Source organism: Staurois parvus, unplaced genomic scaffold, assembly GCF_062004578.1.
Source record: "Staurois parvus isolate SC_StPar_1 unplaced genomic scaffold, SC_StPar_1.0 ptg000287l, whole genome shotgun sequence".
In the NCBI taxonomy this organism is placed as follows: Eukaryota; Metazoa; Chordata; class Amphibia; order Anura; family Ranidae; genus Staurois; species Staurois parvus.
The window spans coordinates 16,757,193-16,778,821 of NW_028318083.1; the positions used below are offsets into that span (position 1 = coordinate 16,757,193).

The 21,629-nt window shown below is 41.0% G+C and overlaps 2 pseudogenes; both read right to left on the bottom strand.

Moving 5' to 3' along the window:
• Nucleotides 1-19,261: 19,261 nt before the first annotated feature.
• LOC149458402 (U2 spliceosomal RNA) lies at nucleotides 19,262-19,377 on the bottom strand (annotated as a pseudogene).
• Nucleotides 19,378-20,251: 874 nt separating this feature from the next.
• Nucleotides 20,252-20,367, bottom strand: LOC149458403 (U2 spliceosomal RNA; annotated as a pseudogene).
• Between the last annotated feature and the right edge of the window lie 1,262 nt (nucleotides 20,368-21,629).

Genomic DNA, 21,629 nt, shown 5'->3' on the forward strand with positions numbered 1-21,629 from the left:
ACTGTATGTGCTGTGCTATGCTGAGCCATACAAAGCAGCGTGCTGGAGCTGATAGGGGAGACATCCGTATTGTTTACATACAGACCTCTCCCTTGTCAGTGATACTCAGGACCCGGTGATCGATAGCTGAAGTCGCCAATGGCAGCGCGGGTAGGGCAGCGTTCACTCCCCCTACATGGAAATACAAAATCACGTATATATACGTGATTTTGTACAGCCCTGCCGCCATGTAGCAGTAGTTCTGCTACAGGGTGGTCGGGAAGCAGTTAAATATACCCAGTGAAGTGACTGACTTCAGGTAATACACAAACATGAAACAAATCCTCCTGCATCTGTTATACCTGTTTATCTGGAGTCTTCTCTTTTCTACATCCGTTCAAAGTCCAGAATTTATAAAGCTTGTCTGAGAGTTCAGAAAAAAGGCAGTCAATCTGCTGGAGGTCTCTCCCCTGTTTTTCCCTTGGTGTCAGGAAAACTTGTCAAAAGTGATTCTTGCTGAAAGCAGAGGAAATGACACTAAGTGCCCTTAATAGAGACAAGTACACACTATAGAGGGATATGCTTTGTTCATATTTCATGTCTGAGGCTTACAACCACTATAAAGTATATTTCCATTTTTGTAGTCAAATATGAGAAAATCCAACTATAGTTTGTTATGTGTTCCTATTTACAAAGCATTAAAAAAAGTATTTTAGATGTTTCTGAGGATAGTTGACTGCAAGCATTTCTCAGCCAGCTCAGCATGATCTATCCCTATAGCTGAGACTGGGACGGGCTAAGCCTGGTTCTCATTACCATACAATGGAGAAGCCCAGTTCCTAAACCTTTAGTTAAGGCAGACAGTGTTCTGATGAGATGATATCTGCCTCCAGACAGGGTTGATTATAATAAACACAGCTTCCCATTCCCTCTCAAAACAAAGAGAACTAAGCTGAATTTTTCCTTGCTGGAAGTTCCAGAAAAGAACATTTAAAAAGGTAAGCTGCATTTTTTTTTAATGTTTTGGCATGTGAATGGGGATATGTAACAAATTTAACCACTTGAGCTCCAGAAGATTTTACCCCCTTCAGAACCAGGCCATTTTTTGCTATTTAACACTGCGATACGTTAACTGGCATTTGAGTGGTCATGCAACGTTGTACTCAAAAGAAATTGAAAAATGAAACATAATTTTTTTTCACACAAATAAAGCTTTCTTTTGGTGGTATTTCATCACCACTGGGTTTTTTAAATTTTTTTTGCAATATAAACAAAAAACCCCCAAAAAATTAGGAAAAAACCCCCAATATTTTTTACTTTCTGCTATAAAACATATCGAATAAAAATCAAATTTCTTCAGAAATGTTGGCCAGAATGTGTTCTGCTGCATGTCTTTGATAAAGAAAACAACCAATAAGTGTTTATTGATTGGTTTGCGTGAAAGTTATAGCTTCTACAAACTATGGGATATATACTGGAATGTTTATTTTTTTTTATATACTACTAATGGCGGTGACCAGTGACCTATAATGGGGCTGCGATACTGCGGTGGGCAGACTGACACTAACTGACTCTGTGGGGAACTGATTAGCTGCCACTGACATTAACAGTAACATTAATACAGCGATCAGTGATAATATTATACACTGTCAACGTACTAATGAGACTTGCTGGGAAGGGGTTAACATCTAGGGCAATTAACCTCCCTGGCGGTATGATTATTTCAGATTTTTGGTGCTGAAAGCGGTACCATTATTTTGCATGGAAATATGTATTTTTTTTATCGTAGGCCTGTAATTTTTAGAAATAACTCACTGAAATCTGTCCGAACAAGAGTCTAGTAAACATCCCGGATATGATAAAACTTGAAACACAAAATCATAATTTAATAAATAATCATAAAAAATAATAATATAATAATAATAAATTTAATTCAATAATATAATCAAACCAAAAACACAAAAACATTGAAATTTGAAATTTAGCACCAAGTTCGCACATCGCTGAGCAAAGTCGCAAAATCATTTTCAGTGTCTGATGACGAATTTCACCACCAATCATTATCACTCAATTCTGCAAGTGGTTCTGATTTACTATTGCTGTTCTCTAGCCGGTCTAAAACCAATTTTGACCTAAAAGGACGCTTTTTGGACGCCATGGACTTTTCTAAGTTTCCAGGCAGAAAGAACAGTCAAAATGCAGGCAGGGCACAGGACAAAGCACTAGGGACAAAATGTATGTGAAATGCTTTGAAACAGCAATGTTTTGCTATGTATTATTCGTTTACAAAAAAAAGACAGTTTTTACAATTTTTACATTTGCCGCGGGTTCCGGCCCCCGTACCTTCCGACGTCACAGGGACAGGAACACGGAAGCTGGATGCCGGCATCGGCCGGAGGAGATGGCCGGGGACGCTGCAGGGGACACATCGCGGAAGCGTAGGACAAGGTAAGCGCTGCAGGGAATCCCTGAGCAACGCTGCATGGTAAGCCCGAGTGTAGCTCGGGGATACCGCTTTTGATACTGAAATTTCATCCCGAGCTACACTCGGGAATACCGCCAGGGAGGTTAAGGGCTTAAATGTTTGTCTAACTATGTGTAATGTGTGTAAAGTGTGCTGCCTTTACTAATAAATCACATGCGTGCTCCCGAAACCCGGACGTAGGCAGCGATGTACAGGTACGACGTTTTGCCTACAGCACCCACCTGTCTGCAGTACATTGCTAATAGGCAATTGGGAAGTAAATACAGTAGGTATTCAAAAAAAATGTAAAAGTTGAAATACCCTTTAAAGTGAACCTGTGCTTTGTCATCGCAGAGCAAAGCAACAAGTTCACTTTAATGGCAGCTCACCAGATGAGCACTCACCTTCCTTTCACTCCCCTAACAACTTAGTTTGAAAGCCGGAAGCAAGTAATGGAAGTCCTCACTTGGAGCTCACATTGGGTTCAGGCCTCTTTCCACAGCTCTTGTGATAGTACTGGATGTCTGAGTAGGCAATGGACAAGCACCAGTGTTGTCTCATTAAAAGAGAGTCACAAGTTATCCCATACCTGGAAGTACTTGGTATTTTTCTTCATTTCTTGTTCAAACTATTTTATTTTTTAACATGGAACAGTATAAAGTAATAAGCAAAAGTATGGGTCATTGAAGGTGTACATTAATTGCAGAGTAAGAAACCCAATAATACAAGGTCAGGCATCACTAATAAAGAGGACTATCACATGGCAGTTAAGGCCTAACAAAATGGGGGAGGGGGGGGAAAGGATGGGAAGGGGCATACGGCTGCACAGTAGGGGGAGAAGGGGGAAACCCGCAGTATGGTTAAGGAATGGTACCGTCAAACAAAAGATGCAGATTACGGATTGAGAAGGGAGTCATCAAAATTGGATGGAAGGAAATGCTCTACCCAGGGATTCCAAATCTTCTTGAACTTAGGGATGGAATCTAGGATAGTGGCTTCTATTTTTGCGTGAATCATTGCCTGAGTGGCCCTATTCGAAACTGCAGTCATACTCAACAAGGGAGATTTCCATGATTTAGCGATAACCTGCTTGGCTGAGGTGGTGACTTGTAGAATAAGTTTGAAATGCGCCTTAGCGATGCCAGGTGGTCGCAGGATAAGAAGCGCGATTAATGGATCGGGATAGAGGGTTACGGCACTGAGTGTAGATAATATTTTAAAAGCCTCCTCCCAAAATGATTTTTCTTCATTTCTAACAGCAACAGGGCACATCAGGGGACTGAAGAGAAGGTAGGTATGTAGGGTCAAGTTTGATTCAAGTGAAAAGGTCTCTTCCACCCTAATCAAACACACCTATAATCTGCAGTACATTGTATGTAATATTGGGTTTCCATTTTATGTTGTGTTTATTTTAATTACTGCATGTGCATTGTGTCCAATTGATTGATTTTTTTTAAGATGGGAAAAAGACACATTTGTCTGATGGAAAGATGTCAAAAAAGTTTCAGCTGTACATACACAATATCAATTCCAGTAATTTTATTTTAGATTTAAGAAATATATTTTGTATGAACAATCTTTCTAAAATGAGTTGAGGTTACCAAGTGATTATATAATCTCCTTTAGATTTACCAACAACTACATAGTGTAGGGGCCTACCTAAACTATCCATTCAGTTTATATCCACTGTGTAGGTGCTTCCACTACATTTACAGTTTGTTGGTAAATCCAAAAAAGATTGTCAGGTGAGATTGTGAAGTATAGTATCTAGCTTTAGATTGTAAGCTCCAAGGAGCAGGGCCCTCCTAACCCTCTTGTATTGAACTGTATTGTTGCTGTATTGTCTCCCATTATATTGTAAAGTGCTGCACAAACTGTTGGAGCTATATAAATCCTGTATAATAATATTAATAGATGAAAAACATTACTCTAAAAAACATGACTGTGTCTTCTGAAGGCTATCAAACGTCTAAAGTAACTTTATACTGGTCATTGCATGATAATATTGAGTAGTGATCCATCCTAATTTAATTAAATACCAGTACCTTTGACAGAAGCACTGTAGGCCACTAACAAAAATGTTCCTAGTGCTATCGCATCAACATACATTGTGAGCCCAGAATGTACATGAATAAATAAGTTAGAAGCACATTATCAGTGGCCTGGTACAACACTGATAGGATTGCACTCAGCCTGCCATCGTTATCACCAGCTAAGCAAATATCTTATGCTAGCCTTGCCTGTAATGTATAATTAAGTGTCTCTTTTCTTTGTTAGTTTTAGTTTAGTTTAAGATGGTCAGGCAAATAACATACTGGTACACATAATGACATTTAACAAGGAAGAAAACTGATAAGGCTATTTTAAACCAAACTTTAATAATAATTAAACAAGGTATAATCTATGTACAATGCAACAAGTAACAGCTCAGCTCACAATGCAACACACAGATGGGAATCAGAATTCGAGACATGTTTTCTAGCGTCTTCTAATTATTGTGGTTATTTCTGATATGGAAGAACCAGCACTATATTTTCCATCTTCACTGTACATGGGTGAATTATCATTGTCTCCACGTATTTGGCACTGATGCTACATGTGATGTGCGAGCGCAGACTTCGCTTTGCAAAGGTATTCACCTCCCTTGGCGATTTTCATGTTTTGTAGTATAACAGCCTGGAGTTAAAAGGATTTATTTGGGATTTTCTTTTGCTTATCTATACAGTATAATCCATAATGTAAAAGTGTGGAAATCAAAGAGCTGTACACACTAGGATGGTAATTTACTTTGCCCTTGCCAACACATTTTCTGAGTTTTCACATGCTGACATGAATCTTTGCTACATTTGTGATCAATAAACTTCAGTGCTTCTTTTATATGTCTGCTTTTTGATACATATTAAATGATTGATGGGATTTCATCTTGTCTGTTCCCTTGGATTTTTATATATTATCACAATCTCCTTGCATTCTGTTATTCACTCAGATCTGGTTAGGATGACATATCTCCAATGTCTTGCTTTATATGTACTTTTGCAATTGCAATTAATAAACCAGTAAGCTTCAAGAAGGGCAGTAACACTTGAAATTGTTGCTCAAAGTACTTATCCGTGTACTTCACAACTGTTAAATGAAGTATTTGTGTTTTGCAAAAGGAAGTGGTGCTGCAACTTTTTTGCACACTTCAGGGTTGATTTACTAAAGGCAAATATACTGTTCACTTTGCAATGAAAGTTTCCCCAGAGCTTAGTGAATGAGGTGAAGCTCTGCTGACTTCCATTATGCAATCATGTGCAAGAAAAAGCTGCTTTGTTTCCTTGCATGTGATTGGGTATTCTTTGCACGATATTCACTAAGCTCTAGGGAACATTCCCTTGAAAAGTGCACAGCCTATTTGCTTTTATCAAATCAAACCCTCAGTGTATTAGAGAAGGTCACCTATGCTGCTTACATGGGTATAAGGAAACAAGGGAGATTCACAATTAAATCCCATCCAAAATCCACCGCTATCCAAAACCCCCAAACTGAACTGACTTAGCCAGTGTGTGAATGCAGTAAGTCTGCTAGACACATTGGAGAAGACTGACCTCACTCCCTGACAGCAATACTGGGCAGGGGCGGACTGACAACTCCTAGCCCACACTCAAACTACACCCAAAAAAGCCTATGAAAGGTACCAGGGGCATCTCATGGGGTCCCCTACTGACCCCAGACCCTCGGGCAGTGCCCGAGTTCCCAAATGGTCAGTCCGCCCCTGATACTGGGACAATCTTATGTCTACTGTTACCAATATAGAAGGCATCCCTATGCCCACCGACACCAGTGTAAGGGGTATTGCCATTCTTACTGACACAAAGGTAAAGGGTAGTCATACTCCAACTGATACCAATGTAAGGTGTCACTTTTCTCTATCTGAAGCCAATTCCAGTGTACATCTTTCTTTCCATTGAAACCAGTGTTAGCTATCATTCTTTCCACTATTGACCAACCATGGTCAATGATAGCCTTCCTTCCACTGTTCCATAACATCATGGGCCCAGGGAAGTGCCTTAGTTCTTCACTCTTTGTTTGTACCTGCTAGGAATGTACCTGTAGAGAGTGGAGGCTAGTGCCCAGAAACTTTAGGCTAGTCACAGTTCTTAATGAAAGAGAAATCAAGTAGACCAGATCACAAGGTACATTGTCAGCGTTGAAGTCACAAGCCGTAGTTAGTGCAAACAGCAGAGAATCAGAGCCAATCATAAGCCAAGGCCAGTAACAAGTATCAACAGACATATCACAGGACAGCAATTAGGATTATGTGTGGAGTACAATAATCTGGCAAGGAAACAGGGCTGACCAAAATAGCTGTCTAATCACCTTGATTGACCAGACTATCAAATGCAAATGAGATTTACTGCAACTGCAATGCAGTTCTGCAGAACTGGGACAGTTCCAGTTATTAAAGTAAAGCTTGTCCATAGGAGAACAGATTAGTCATGCTCCAATTAATGGGAAACCCCATGGAAGGAGCTCCTGCATCATCCTGAAACCCTTGGTTAGTTATATTAACATTCTCGGATGTGCGAATGAAATACTTTTTTTTTTGCAGAAAAGTGTGCTTGTACAAATCGCAGCATGCTTCTATGAATAGATGGCATCATCCCAACAGTCTACTGCAGAACCCTGAAATCATAAGGCATTACATCATTTAGTCTTCCTCCTACTGACACAATGATGGGTCACTATTCCTCCAGTGTACTGGGACATTCTTCCCAGTGACCGCTGGGGCCAATATGTTACATACAGTACTTTTGAATGCTGCTACTTTACATACTCCTGCCTTCTGCACCTTATACACTATGTTGTACGTTACCTTCTAAAAATCACTGCAATCTGTACACAATGTTGTATGTTACAGACCACTGCACTCTGTAAGCTGTACTGTACATTACATACTGCTGACCACAATGTTTATTATTTCAACACATGCTGTTTGCTAAGTAGTCACCATAACATAGCTATACTAATCCTCTAGTAGTTCCTCTTTAAGGTAACCTGTTATTGGTGTGAGTGTGTGTAAGTTTGCGTGTACATGTGCATGTACATGTGCGTGTATATGTATATGTGTGATCGGCCATATATAATCTGTTCTAGAGCAAGCAAGGAAGTAAAAAATATAATTTAACTGACTGCTAGGGACAACATCACAGCTTTTCTTTTTCTTTCTTTGCTACTTTTCCCATTGTTTCAAAAAAGCAACAAAACTATTCACAAGATAGATCTTTGCATAACAATTTTATGCATGATCAGTTTTAAAGCAATCAAAGTAAACAGCGATATTAACATTGCAAGGGATTTAATATTAGTGTATTCTGCATCAAGCATTTAAAATGTTATCCTTAGTACCATATACTCATGAATGTGGTGCAATAGTCGCACAACTAAGCGAAGCTGGAGAAATTGCAGCTGGGACATCAAAGCAAGAGATATGGAAGCAAGTGGGAAGGGGGTGTGTTGGAAAGGATGGGGAAGGAGAAAAAGGGAAGTAGAGGAAAGAATGGGGGTAGGGCACAAGCAATGGAAGGGGAAAAAGGAAAAAAGAGCAATTAAAGAGGGCAGAGGAAGTATTTAAGAGAAGCAGGGTAGGAAGAGGAAACGAAAGGAAAGGGGAACATCATAGGGGTAGTAGTAGTGGCTCTACAAAAAGAATGCAAAAATTGCTAAGAAACTAATGTAGTCCCATTGGGCCTATGATGGTAAAGTTAATATTGATCCCTTCCAAGAGAGCATCTGTTCCATTTGTTTAATAGAGTCAGCTTTACAAACCCCCTTAAGGACAGAGGGAGCTTGTTGTGATCTACAATATCTGGGGATGATTATGGAATGTCTCAAGAGGCCACAGTTTTATATTTGCATACCATTTTTCGATATGCATGTGAAAGAGATCATCTCAAAGTAAATAAGTATAAATGCCCTGTACTTTGGGATGGTTTATATTTTTTTACTGGCTGAAATGGCTTCCTGAAAAGGAATTTTGAATTACCCCTTTGCTCTCATACTGAGTTGATACTCTATTTCAATATTCCAATTTTTGTGGACTCTATTTTGGCACACCTGTTGTGAGCCTATACGTTTGCTTTGAGAAACCTGAATTGATTTTGTGCACTTTGCAAGCTCACTGTTATGGTTTGTAGTCACTATTATGCCTCCACACTTTACTTTATTACCGTGCCTCCTCATATTCAGCAAACAAGGGTTTCAGATGGTGCAAACCAAATGGCTACATCTGCAGATCTTACATGATCTAAGACCCCAATCCATCTCATTTCTTTGACTACGTTGTCATGCACTTCTAGCTGTGGATTTTATCTAACTGTATGAACTACACAACCCATAATGTCTATTATCAATTCAGCTCTCCAGAAGAATGATAGATTTCCCTGTAGTTTTGTGGAATGTTGGAGGATTAAAATCTTTTTAGACACAATATGATCACTCACTAACAACCTAACAAGTACAAAAAAAAACCCTCTCAGCAAGGACACTAGCTGCTGTCTGCCCTATTTATGGATAGGACATGCTTATCAATTGACACACGTGGATAATACCTGGATAATTAGCAATCATTTTTATAAAGCCCTCTTTCTCAGGGGAGGTCTTACCGTTACAAATGAGATACCTGCTGGATAAACCTGACTTGCCCCTTCTTATAACTTGCCCCGACTTTAACTATTACCTGGACACATTTCTAGACAATCATTTCACGGCTCTTGAAAAATAACCAAGGATACCTTATTGTCCCACTTTCTTTAAGAGGTGAGGGAGATTGACATACGGAGGGTGGGGTGGGGATTAAATGTTTAAGTCACCAGACATTGTACTGTGAGAACTATTTCATTTTTACTCCAAGCTCTTCATGCCACAAACCTCTCAGTTTGAGGAATATTTGCACCAGTATGTTTCAAGACCAGATCTTTGCTCAATCATAAGCTGTCTGGATGATGGATTACCTATCAAGGTTTATAAACATGCAGAGGGTATATTGCAACAGCTTTTAGAAGTGTACAAGCATCTGACATTAAGTCATGTACAACAAGCATCTGACATTAAGTCACAACAGTTACAGCACCCAAAAGAAGGCAGGGGGTGTTTCCCTTCTCAGTCTTTGGTTATATTATATTGCAGCCCAACTGCAACATTTGGTGTGAGGCCTGGCGCAGCCCTGCCAGTGGGATGGCAATCTGGTTGATTCTATAGTCTATATCCTTTTTAAGTTCATGAGGTCTCAGGATCTTGGGTCAGGGTTGTAGTCCCAAAATTTTCACAAGCCTAATAAGGCATTTCCTACAGTCAGACAATTTGGAACAAGACCAAGCAGTTGCAACAGATCACAGGGTTCACACGCTATTCCCCTGTATGGGCTGATGTCACATATACAGAACTTACTACTCTGAGACTTGAATTACATTTTTTTCTAACAATGGGGGCTGAAGTACTAAATGTATAAAACTATGGGGCAAGGGGTTGGAAATCCCAGGTATTTTTTACCTTGATCTGGTAACCTACAGACTATTACAAGGTTAGTATGTGTTTCTCTCCCTCTGTACAGATCATTTTGTGGTGTATTATCACTTTAATTCTTACCTATTCTTACCTTAGTTTGTTTTATAATGTGATCTGTGCAGGGCCCTCTTTAACATTGATTGGACCCTGGGCAAACATTTTCTTGGCCGCCCCCCCCCTCTACAATTTCGCTCTCTACCTGCTCTATAACTCATAATAAAGACCAACTACTTTAGACTCAAAATCAGTTTACTGCAGCAGATCGAGCAGCAATTTTGATTGGTTGTTGGAGGTTACAGCATATCATTACGGCTTACTGATTAGTTGCTAGAGGTTACAGCACATGACTTTTGCTTGCTGACTGGTTGCTATAGGTTACAATATATCATTACCACCCACTGATTGGTTGCTAGAGGTTACTGCACATCATTACCACTCACCCATTGGTTGCTAGAGGTTACTGCACCTTGTTACAACTCACTGATTGGCTGCTAGAGGTTACTGCACATCATTACTGCTAACTGATTGGTTGCTAGAGATTACAGCAGATCACTACTGTTCACTGATTAGTTGCTAGAGGGTACTGCACATCATTACTCCTCACTGATTGTTTGCTAGAGGTTACTGTACAATATTACTGCTCACAGATTTGTTGATATTGGTTACTGTGCATCATTACCACTTACTTATTGATTGCTTGAGGTTACGGCACATCATTACAGCTCACAGATTGGTTGCTAGAGGTTACTTGACTTAATTGCATCTCACTGATTGATTGGTTGCTGAAGGTTACAGCATCATCTCCTCACTGCCTGCACACCATGGACGGAGAAGGTGAGGGGGCCCACCAATAAACAGAAAACTCAAAGGGATCCTAGGAATCCTGGGGGAAAGGAACAGTGGTGGTGCTTGAAGTAGATGGGATCAGTGGCTTTTGTGGATGGGGAAGGGAGGTGCCTTTTCTTCACTTACTTCACTTAATGTTAGGGGGGATTTACAGTAATGATCAATGTAAGGGGGGATTTACACTGACCACCAGTGTAAGGGCAATCAATTCTGCACTTACCACCAAGGTAAAGGGTAATTTACACTGACCACTAATGTAATGAAGGACTTACACTGACAACCAATGTAATGGGGAATTTTAAACCAACAACCAATGCATTTATACACTGGCCACTAATGTAAGGGGGGATTTACATAACCACCAATTTACAGGGGGGCTTCTATGTGGACCACCATTGTAAGGGAAAACTCAACACTGACCACAGATTACCAACTACCAATATAAAGAGGAGTTATTACATTGGCCAACAATGTAAAGGGGATTTATACTGACCACTAATGTAATAGGAGCATTCACAGTGACCACCACCAGTGGTTCGCACTGATAACTAGTGTGAATGAAAGGATTCTACACCATGCCCCAATGTAATGAGAAGATGTACACTGACAACCAATGTAATTGAGACATTTAGCCTATGTCCACATTTGCGTGTGTTGGGAACACATAACAAATCGCATTCCTGACACCACGGAAACATGCTTCCCTTTAGCAGATACACAGCTGTGCCATTAATTGTTAATAAAACCCTCATGCATCTGCTGACATGCCTGTTTTCACATGCACCAAAATGCACGGTGCTGTGGTACTGTGTGGCTCGATGTTATTTTGAAAAAGGGTCAAGGACTTTTATTCCACATTTATAGTGCATATAGCAGCCCATTGAAATGAATGGGTTGCCCAACACGTGACATACTACTTTATCCACCCTGCCAGTACACCTTTGCATCCTAAATTTCCCTTCTAATCTCTGCGCCACAAACCTCCCCCGTACTCTCCACTCCAACCTCTTCCACCACCTTACCTCTACATGCCTCCTCTGCTCATCTTTGCACCCACCTTCCTTACCTCTGTACATCCCTCCTTTACTCACCCATGCACCCCAAACTGTAATTCCTTTTCTGCCTACCTCTTCACCCCCCCCCCCCACTTTGCTTATGTTTGCAGAAAAGGCTGATAGTAGACTCAGTGACCGCAGCTGAAGGCAGCACTTTCAAGCATGCCCCTGTTTACCTCCCCAGTGGGCAGCATTTATGTAATGGGGCAATGGGGGGCTGGATGCTTCAGGGAGGGAGTGTTGACAGAGACCATTTGATCAATCATCCAGTTTAAGGGGTGGTGGTTGGGAGGTCCAAGTCCCAAATACAGTTTCCTATAAGTATTCATATTTCTGAATACCTACTGTTTACAGTTTGCTAACATGAAGATTATTGTCCAGCAGTATATTTCATGTCCAGTGAGACCAAACACAGTATTTCGGATGGGCTTGTCACTCAGGAGGTAGGAGACTGCTATCTCACCCTCTGTATATGCAAGCTTAGTCAGGTATGACCTTGATTTGTTTGGTATGATATTCCCCTTTCAAATATTTACTTAATATTGATGTGTCTGGGTCCTGTTGGAATTTATGAATTGTGTGTGGATTTTGTTAAGTTGTGAATTGAGTAGAGGTCTCACCCCACGCCTGACTGCTTTCTGGGTAGACATTTTATGTCACGATATGTGTTCTTCGTTTAATTGCCCTACAAACCATATGTGACAGAACTGAAGGGTTTTGTCATAGTTTTACAATAGGTCAGGGGGAAGTGTTACTATGTAGATTTGTTTTATGGTCAATAAAAACTAACACACATCCTGCCAAGACTCCAGTTACCTGTTTACAGTTCTGGCAAAGGCCTGTGTGCTGGTGTCCTCTGTCCCTAATTTGAGATAACATGCTCTTTTAAAAGTGTGTTTAAAGTTAAGACTATGAATTCCATGAACTGCAGGAGGAGGGAGGGGTAAGATCACTGGACTCATGACAAAAATTGCTGAGACCTGAACAAGATGTCTGTCTCCTATTGCTTCCATATACCTAATGCACACAACCATTGCACTGCTTACCTGCCAAACCCCCATTGTGACAGGGGGTAGGGGATCCTCTCCTCACAGCCGCTATCACAACTTAAAAACAGCGAGGCTGTGCAAGGCTCCACCCACACAGCAGCATCATTTATTCACAGCTGTCCATGAAAGACGGAACTACAAGTCCCATCTGTCACCACCGCAGACCGTTTGTAATTTGCAATGAACTGCAGGGGTGCTGTTGAGCACTCTCATAATTCATTCATTCTTCCTGCTCTTCAGTAACTGTCAGGCTGTATGGGAGGTGCGGGCAGACAGCTGTACAGAGTCTGCTGGAACCTGGCATTGCACCTGTTGTTTTCTGATTGTGCTGATTGTGGGTGCAATGCTCTGAAAAGAAAGAAAAACATCATTAATACACATTTATTTCTCTGGCAAAAAATGTGCATTTTTTTTTAAAGCTACACTTATCCTTTAAATGATAGGAGCATGTAATAATATGCAGCTAGAGTATTTTCTGGTGCTGCTTTCTGTATCATATCCTGCTTTTTATTAACATTTTTTGAACCCTTCCTGGGATTTTGACTGTACATCCTGAGCTAACCTTTCAATGACATGATACAAAGGAGTCTCCAGCTGTGGGTCTATTTACACTGGACTCTGATCCCTTGCCATGGTTGTCAGAGACGCAGACCTGTTGGCTGACAAGTGTGTACATAGAGAGTCTCTTCCTCTCTCTGTCAGGCACGGAACAATACTTTAAATCAATTAATGTAGGAAAATGTTATGCCACTTTAAAATGCAATCAAGTCTTCATACTTTACAGGTTACATCAGTACTTGTCCAATAATCTTCCATAGATGGTGCTTGATGAACCAAACTTCTGCTTACACTGGCGGTACATGAGAGGACTGTTTATCCTAGGAGTCTGCTATATCATAATCATGAGAATTAGAGCATTGTCATATATCTAAATAGTTATAAAAGAACACCAAATACCTTACAGTCAAACAGCACCGGAATAAAGGCTCATTCTTTTCATGGCATGGTTGGATTATCTGAAGCTGCAGCTCTTTCTTTAGAAAGAAAGCTATCAGAACCTGCATTTGTATGTAAGACTGGCGATTTGTCACTCCTCTCGAAATGTCATTTCTTTAAATCTCCATCATCTGCTTATAAGAGGCTGGGACTGTAAAGTGAAGTTACTATGTGGAAAAGACAGTAACAGCCAGACCTATCTTTAGTAAACTGAAATCTGGTTGCTTTTTCTATAGATCACTGAATGTTGCTCTTTGCACCAATTTAGTTAAAGTGTATCTAAAGCCAAAACCTTATTAGTTTTGAACAGTATAGGGAATGGTTAAAACCTCTGTCAGTTTGTTTGTCATCTGTGTCACATTCGAAATATCCCTTTATTGACTGTCCTTCAGACCCAACAGGAAGTGAAAATAAAATCTTTTACAAGTAGGAGAAATCCCTTCTTATACTGCTGTCACTGAAACAGATGTCCCTATTTTTCCATTCTGGTGACATCTCAAAATTATGGATTTTTTCTCAATGACAATGGTCACCAAAGCAAGCAGAAAGAGGGAATCTTCCTAGCAGGGACTCAGATGGCAATAAAAAAACACTCCATGCCAGGGGCAGAATCTTATTTTATATACATACAACTACTATTGCAATTCAAATTTAATCTATCCACATTTCAAATCATATAATATACAAACCTTGAATGAGATGACTTTCTTCAATAGATTCATTTTAAAAAATCCTTTGAGCTCTTTGACCATTATTGCTGCACCTTTACTGCTTCTTGAATATTTGGACTTTTCTTGAAAACTCCCCTTTAGGTTTCGCTCCATAAGACGCATTTTTTCCCCAAAAAAGGGGGGAAAATGTCATTGCGTCTTATGGAGCGAATATGGAGCGGCTGGTCCAGTATTTCCGCCGCCACCACCGTGTCAGAATACCGGGCCGGCCGCTCATCTCTTCTCTGCAGCAGAACCTTACCTGTTCCTCGGTCCAGTGCTGTACAGTCTTCCCGCGCCTGCATCTTCCCCCGCTGGCAGCCGGGTGCCCACTGCGCATGCACGAGAAGCGCTTCATTACATTCAGTGTGATGGGAACAGTGGGGTTTGCAGCATTTAAAAGGTAATACTTATAGTGCCTATACTTCTTAATTAATGCTTTTCATCATCACATTTAGGTTGCATTCACACCTGAGCGATTTTCTGCTTGAAGTTATAAAATGCTCAGCAAGTCATATCCCATTCATTTCAATGGCCCCTGTTCACATATGAGCGTACTGTTGCCTGAAGCAAAACACCTATCACTCAAAAAAGTACATTAGCTTCTTTTTGGCAGATTACAAGTGTTTTTGGCCCCATAGACTTCAATAAAAGTGCCTAAAAATGTATAACTTGAGTGATTTACGAGCATTTTGTTCCACGTTTTCTGCTCAAACAGCAGCTCTCCACCCCTAATTTCCACTCCCTCTCCTTCCCCTACTGCTTTCTATTGGCTAAACAAAAATGCCTGAAGCTGTAAAATGCTTGTAATACACTTCTAAAACGCTTGTAATACACTTCTAAAAACACAAAAAAAAGTCATTAAATCTCTATGCTCAGGTGTGAATTCAGCCTAAAGTATAGTATATATAAACCTAATCACTAAAATCTCATATGTGCTTTAACAAGTTAATATGTTTTCCAGTCGTGTTTAATAGCATGCTCTTGTGTTGTCACACTGTCACATGGGCTTCCAATGGTCACTATAAGTGGCCATTTCAACACACATATTAAAGGAAAGGTTCCCTGGTGTCACTATTAGCCTTGAAAAATAATGTCCAGTATTTGCTGGTATAAAAGCATATTGACAGGACATGGCTGCAGAGATGCTGCTGGAGATCAGCAGCACTGATGTGCAACAGAGCATGAAGAAAAGGGAAAACAAGTATTTTAATTTAAGAAAAAAATGACAGTAGTTTTTACGTATACTGCTTTAGCATCCCAAATGTCATACAGTTAGGGTTTACAAAAACTTTGAAATGTATTGCAGTATAAAAAATAAGCTGGAAACAACACCTACTGGTCCCAGTGGTACTGTGACCTTAGTTCTTCATTTAAATATTTGTCCTCGGTTAAAGCAGAGTTCTTCTCACAAAATAAACCAGTCTTAGTCAAACCTATAAGTTCTTAATTACATTAAAATACTGTATATTGTGGTCTGAAAATGCCTTTCTTTATTTATTATGCTAGAATGTGAATTTTAACATTTTTGACAACAAAATGGTCCTAATGTTTTCTAATAATTTATCCCAGTGAGTACAGATAATCAGTCTAATTTTGCACATTTATATGTACCTGTCTCACTTTTCAACACTGTCAGCTTCAACTTTATACATTATAAGTAATGTTGATTAAAGTTGAACTATTGCCATCTAAAAAGTTCCATGTAATGGAGCTGGAATATTGTTTTAGCTTCCATTTCTGCTAAGTATTAGCTCCTGCCAAGCTTTCTGGCTGCAGGTTGTAATATAGATACTGGTCTGTGGAAGAGATTTAGGAAAGCATGCTCCACCTACTAAGAAACACCCTCTGCATACTCTTTAAAGGTATCAGAGATGGGAGTATGCTGGTGAATACATTGTCCTATCTCACACACAGGGGTCACATACATTTCCATGCTGCCATCTATGGACTGCTGGTAATTTCAAATAGAAATCCTTGAAATTCACAAGTAATCAATACATTTCACAACATAATTGGGTATAAGTATATAAATATACTAGTAATATAAATTTAACATTATTGGTTTGTGTAAAGATCAACTTCAAACTTAGAAACTGTGTTAGGGGTTCAGAATAATCTGAAAGTTAATAACGGAGTCCCGTTAAAGGTGATCACATGATCGCTGTGCTAGCATCTGATCGGCTATCACAGTGATCAGTCACTGTACAGCTCGGCCCCCTTGTTTTTGCTCTCTCTATGAATGGAGATGAGAGATACATTGTATCTCTAACTCCTGGCATAGAGGATAAAAAAATGTTTGCAAAAAAAAGATAAATAAATATTAAAAAATAAACAAATAAATAACAAAAAAATACCTAGATCAAGGTTTGATCTAGTTCCAGGGTAAGTGTTTGGGTCAAGGTCAAAGGTCAAGGTCAAAAGGTAAGGGTCAAAGGTCAGGATCAAAAGGTCAGGATCAAATTTCAGGATTTTTTTTAAAATTTGGTATCAGTGCCAGTGTGTTTTAGGTAAAAAAAGCAAAAAACAAAATGCGCACTATTCTTTCTGGGCTTTACTATGGGTACAAACAACAAATAACATACACATATATGGTATTGCTGCGATTGTCAAGAACTGGAAAATTTATTTTGGGTTGTTCTTTGATGGTAGGTTATGGTAGTAACAAGAAAAACACAGCTAAATTTAAACAAATGATTTTTTTTTTACTATTCTTGGCCAGTTTTCCTTTGATAATAAAAAAAAAATCAGTAGATATCCATTACCATTTACCACCAGATGAAAGCCCAATTTGTCCTTAAAAAAACAAGGTATAATTCACTTGGATGTACAAAGTATTTGCGATGATATGTACGGTTTTACTAAACTGTTACTGTTGCAAAATTGTGCTTAGGCATATAGATGTGTTTTACCCTCAGGTGTGAAGGGGTTAAAGCGTATTTCCACTTTTGCAGTCAAATTTGGATAACACCTACTTTATATTTGTTGCATGTCTTCATCCACATACCACAAAATACAATTCAACTTACCTTTTTTAGATACTGTATTCTGAGCCCTCCAGCAAAGGGGCTGGGCAGCAATGACTGCTATAATTAACCCTGTCTGTACTATGCAGGCAGACCTTCATTACCCATTTTAACTAGATTTGAAGACTGTCTGTCCTAACAAAGGGTTAAATGTGTAGAGGCTGGACTTCTTGCATTGCATCCTAGTGCGGACAAAAGTGGGACATGGACAGGCTCACTCTTACATTGTTCAATAAATGCACAGTCTGCCATTGACACCTCTTCCTGAGAAACATCTAAAAGGTGAAAAATATTTCTAAAATTATTTTAGGCATGCTGTGCGAATGGGAACACATAACAATCCAGGGGTAGGGTTCCTCTTAGAGTGCAAGCTCATAAACCGAGCCCAGAGACAGCATATTATAGTGTAGTATGTTTATTAAAAGCAAGCAACCACGTGGAGCTATCTGACAAAACAATAAGGTAAAATCACTCACAAAGATGGCCACTGGACCATCAGGTGGACGCGGCGGTGTGACGTCAGCACGTAGGCTCCTCCCACTGGCTGGAGATGGAAATTGAGCAGATTTGCCCTTAAGTGTCATTCTGTTCTATGCTGGTTTGCTGCTTGCTTCTGGAGAGATCCCACCCCTGGATAGACCGCTGACTGGAGATGGGAATTGAGCAGAGTTGCCCCTGTGTGTCAGTCCGTTCTATGCTGGTTTGATACTTGCTTCTGGTGAGTGCATAATGGTGGAGGATTAATTTTTTATTTTTTTAAGTCCGCAAACGTGCAACTATAACGAAAAAACCCGTAAGTGTTCACAAAAAATGTGCAAGTGCAAAACACCACACGAAAAAGTGCACTTAGGGGTGTGTTTGTCCTACCCCCGGAAGGGTTGGACCGTTCACCCGATCCCCCGGGGCACGAAGCTCCTGACAGGGACAAGGTTCCCATTTGGTCCTCCTGGCCAAAAGGCCTGGTGGACCACCGTTCCTTATGCCCAGCCGAAGCCGGACATCCAGTACTAGGCCAGGGGGTTCTCCCGAAGAGAAAACCCCCTAGGGATCAGGGGAGGAAGGAACCGTAGGGCCACACATCCTCCCCCTAGACTTCAGGTAAGGCCCGAGGACCCACACCCTCCATCCGTGAAAAACACACACATAAGAACAGAAAAAGTGACAAGACGTGGGAGTGGTTAAATTAAATAAATAAAAAATAAAAAAAGTGGTACCGTGCCAAATAGTGCACAGACCAGGCCCTGAGGCCTGTAGCAAAAATTGTCCCGGACTTAGCCAAAAGACCTGGTCCTTAGGGCGCTGTGCAAAAAGAAGTGAAAAACAGTGGCCATGTGTCATTTTCACACCGTGGGGTCCCACACCCAAGTGTTACTAGTGACACCCCTGAGAGCGTCTTCCCCAGGGGGCACTGAGTTTGCGGACTTTTTGCGTCCCCAGCCCCAGGCCAGACCAAGGTAGATCCGTCCGAATCAGGAGGTACTGGGTCTTTCCAGCTTCACCAGAGGAATTACTCCCAAGGCCCCAGAGCTCATCATGGCGCTCCCTGGTTTCTGTCCCTCCGGTTCAGCCTTCCGGACCCCCATCATACCAGTGAGGGTACTATACAACAACCATCCCCGCAAAGCTAGAATGGTCGGGAGCACCCCCACTGGACACTGATAAGAACAGATACTACACTTGATCTTAGCCAAAAGGCCGAGAAGCGTGGAGGATTAATTTTTTTTTTTTTTTTTTAAGTCCGCAAACGTGCAACTATAACGAAAAAACCCGTAAGTGTTCACAAAAAAGTGCAAGTGCAAAACACCACACAAAAAGTGCACTTAAGGGTGTGCTTTGTCCTACCCCCGAAGGGGTTGGACCGCTACCCTGATCCCCCGGGGCACGAAGCTCCTGACAGGGACAAGGTTCCCATTTGGTCCTCCTGGTCAAAAGGCCTGGTGGACCACCGTTCCTTATGTCCAGCCGAAGCCGGACATCCAGTACTAGGCCAGGGGGTTCTCCCGAAGAGAAAACCCCCTAGGGACAGGGGAGGAAGGAACCGTATGGCCACACATCCTCCCCCTAGACTTCAGGGCAGGCCCGAGGACCCACACCCTCCATCCTGTGAAAAAACACACACAAAAGTATAAAGTGACAAACGTGGGGTGAAGGAAAAATAAATAAATAAATAATTAAATAAATCTATAAAAATAATAAAAAGTGTCGTGCCCAAATTGTGCACTGACCAGACCCTGAGGCCTGTAGCAAAAAAATTGCCCAGAACTTGACCAAAAGGCCCGGTCCTAGAGGCGCAGTGCAAAAAGTATTTAAACTCGGTGACCATGTGCTCATTCACAACGTGGGGTCCCACACCCAAGTGCTACTCAGAGCACCCCTGAGGCGACTACTCAGGGGGCACCTAGTTTGCGGACTCTCTGCCTTCCCAGCCCCTGGCCAGACCAAGGTAGATCCGTCCAAATCAGGAGGTACTGGGTCTTTCCAGTCTTCCCAGAGGAATTACTCCCGGGGCCCCAGTTTAACTCGTGGCGCTCCCCGGTTTCTGTCCCTCCGGTACTAGCCTTCCGGACCCCCATCATTCCAGTGAGGGTACTATACAACAACCATCCCCGCAAAGCTAGAATGGTCGGGAGCACCCCCACTGGACACTGATAAGAACAGATACTACACTTGATCTTAGCCAAAAAGCCGAGAAGAGGTCAGGCACTGATTTTTTTTGATTGAAAAGATGTGGAGGATTAATGCAGAAGTCACAGAAGTCACTTATATTTATTTTTTCTTTGATTGATCACATCACAAATTTGGGACTCTTGTTTTCCCTACTTTGGGACAGATTATTGTGCATCACTTGTATATTTGTCATTTCGCATTTGTGATATCTATTTTGTGTGGTGACACTGTTTTTCATTGAATTTACCTTTTTAAAGCGCTGCACCTATTTATAATTATTTGTTTCAGTGGAGGCGGAGGGTTTGGCACGTTGTGCCAGCTGCTTCCTTTATTTGGTCTTTGCGCTCACTATTTATACTGTATATATTTTTTCACTAGTCTAACTTTTTCTTTTTTTATTGGTACTAGCTAAGGCATATGGCTTACACTTGCATTTATGTGAAACGCTGTACACAATGTGCTATGCAGTTTTCTGTCTGGTCAAAAAGTACAGGTCTTCAAAGTGTTCATATAACAAATGTAAAAAAATCTTTGTTATTGGTTTAGGCCAAGGGTCTCCAAACTTTCTAAACAAGGGGCCAGTTTATTATCCTTCAGACTTTATGGGGGGCGGACTGTGGCCAGTGGGAGTGGAAATTTTCCTGGCATCGTTAGGAGTAAACATCACCACATTTGGTATTAGTGGGAGGAATAGTGCCCCATCATTGGGAGGAATAGTGCCCCATCATTGGTATCATTGGGAGGTATAGTGCCCCATCATTGGTATCAGTGGGAAGAATAGTGCCTCATCATTGGTATCATTGGGAGGTATAGTGCCCCATCATTGGTATCAGTGGGAGGAATAGTGCCCCATCATTGGTATCATTGAGAGGAATAGTGCCCCATCATTGGTTTCAGTGGGAGGAATAGTGCCCCATAATTGGTGTGAGTGGGAGGAATAGTGCCCCATAATTGATGTGAGTGGGAGGAATAGTGCCCCATCATTAGTATCAGTGGAAGGAATAGTGCCCCATCATTGGTATCAGTGGAAGGAATAGTGCCCCATTATTGGTGTCAGTGGGAGAAATGGTGTCCCATTTTTTGTATCAGTTGGCAGAGGGCAAAGGGCCACATCCAGCCCCAGGGCCACAGTTTGGAGACCACTGGTTTAGGTTGATAGTGTCCAGGATGTGTTTACTGCCATGTTAATCTTACAAGCAACTGCCTATAATCTCTGCATATTTTACCTTAATGTGCTCAATGCATTTTCAACATTGAATAAAGTCAAAAGTCACTTTCAGCCTGTGTTTCTG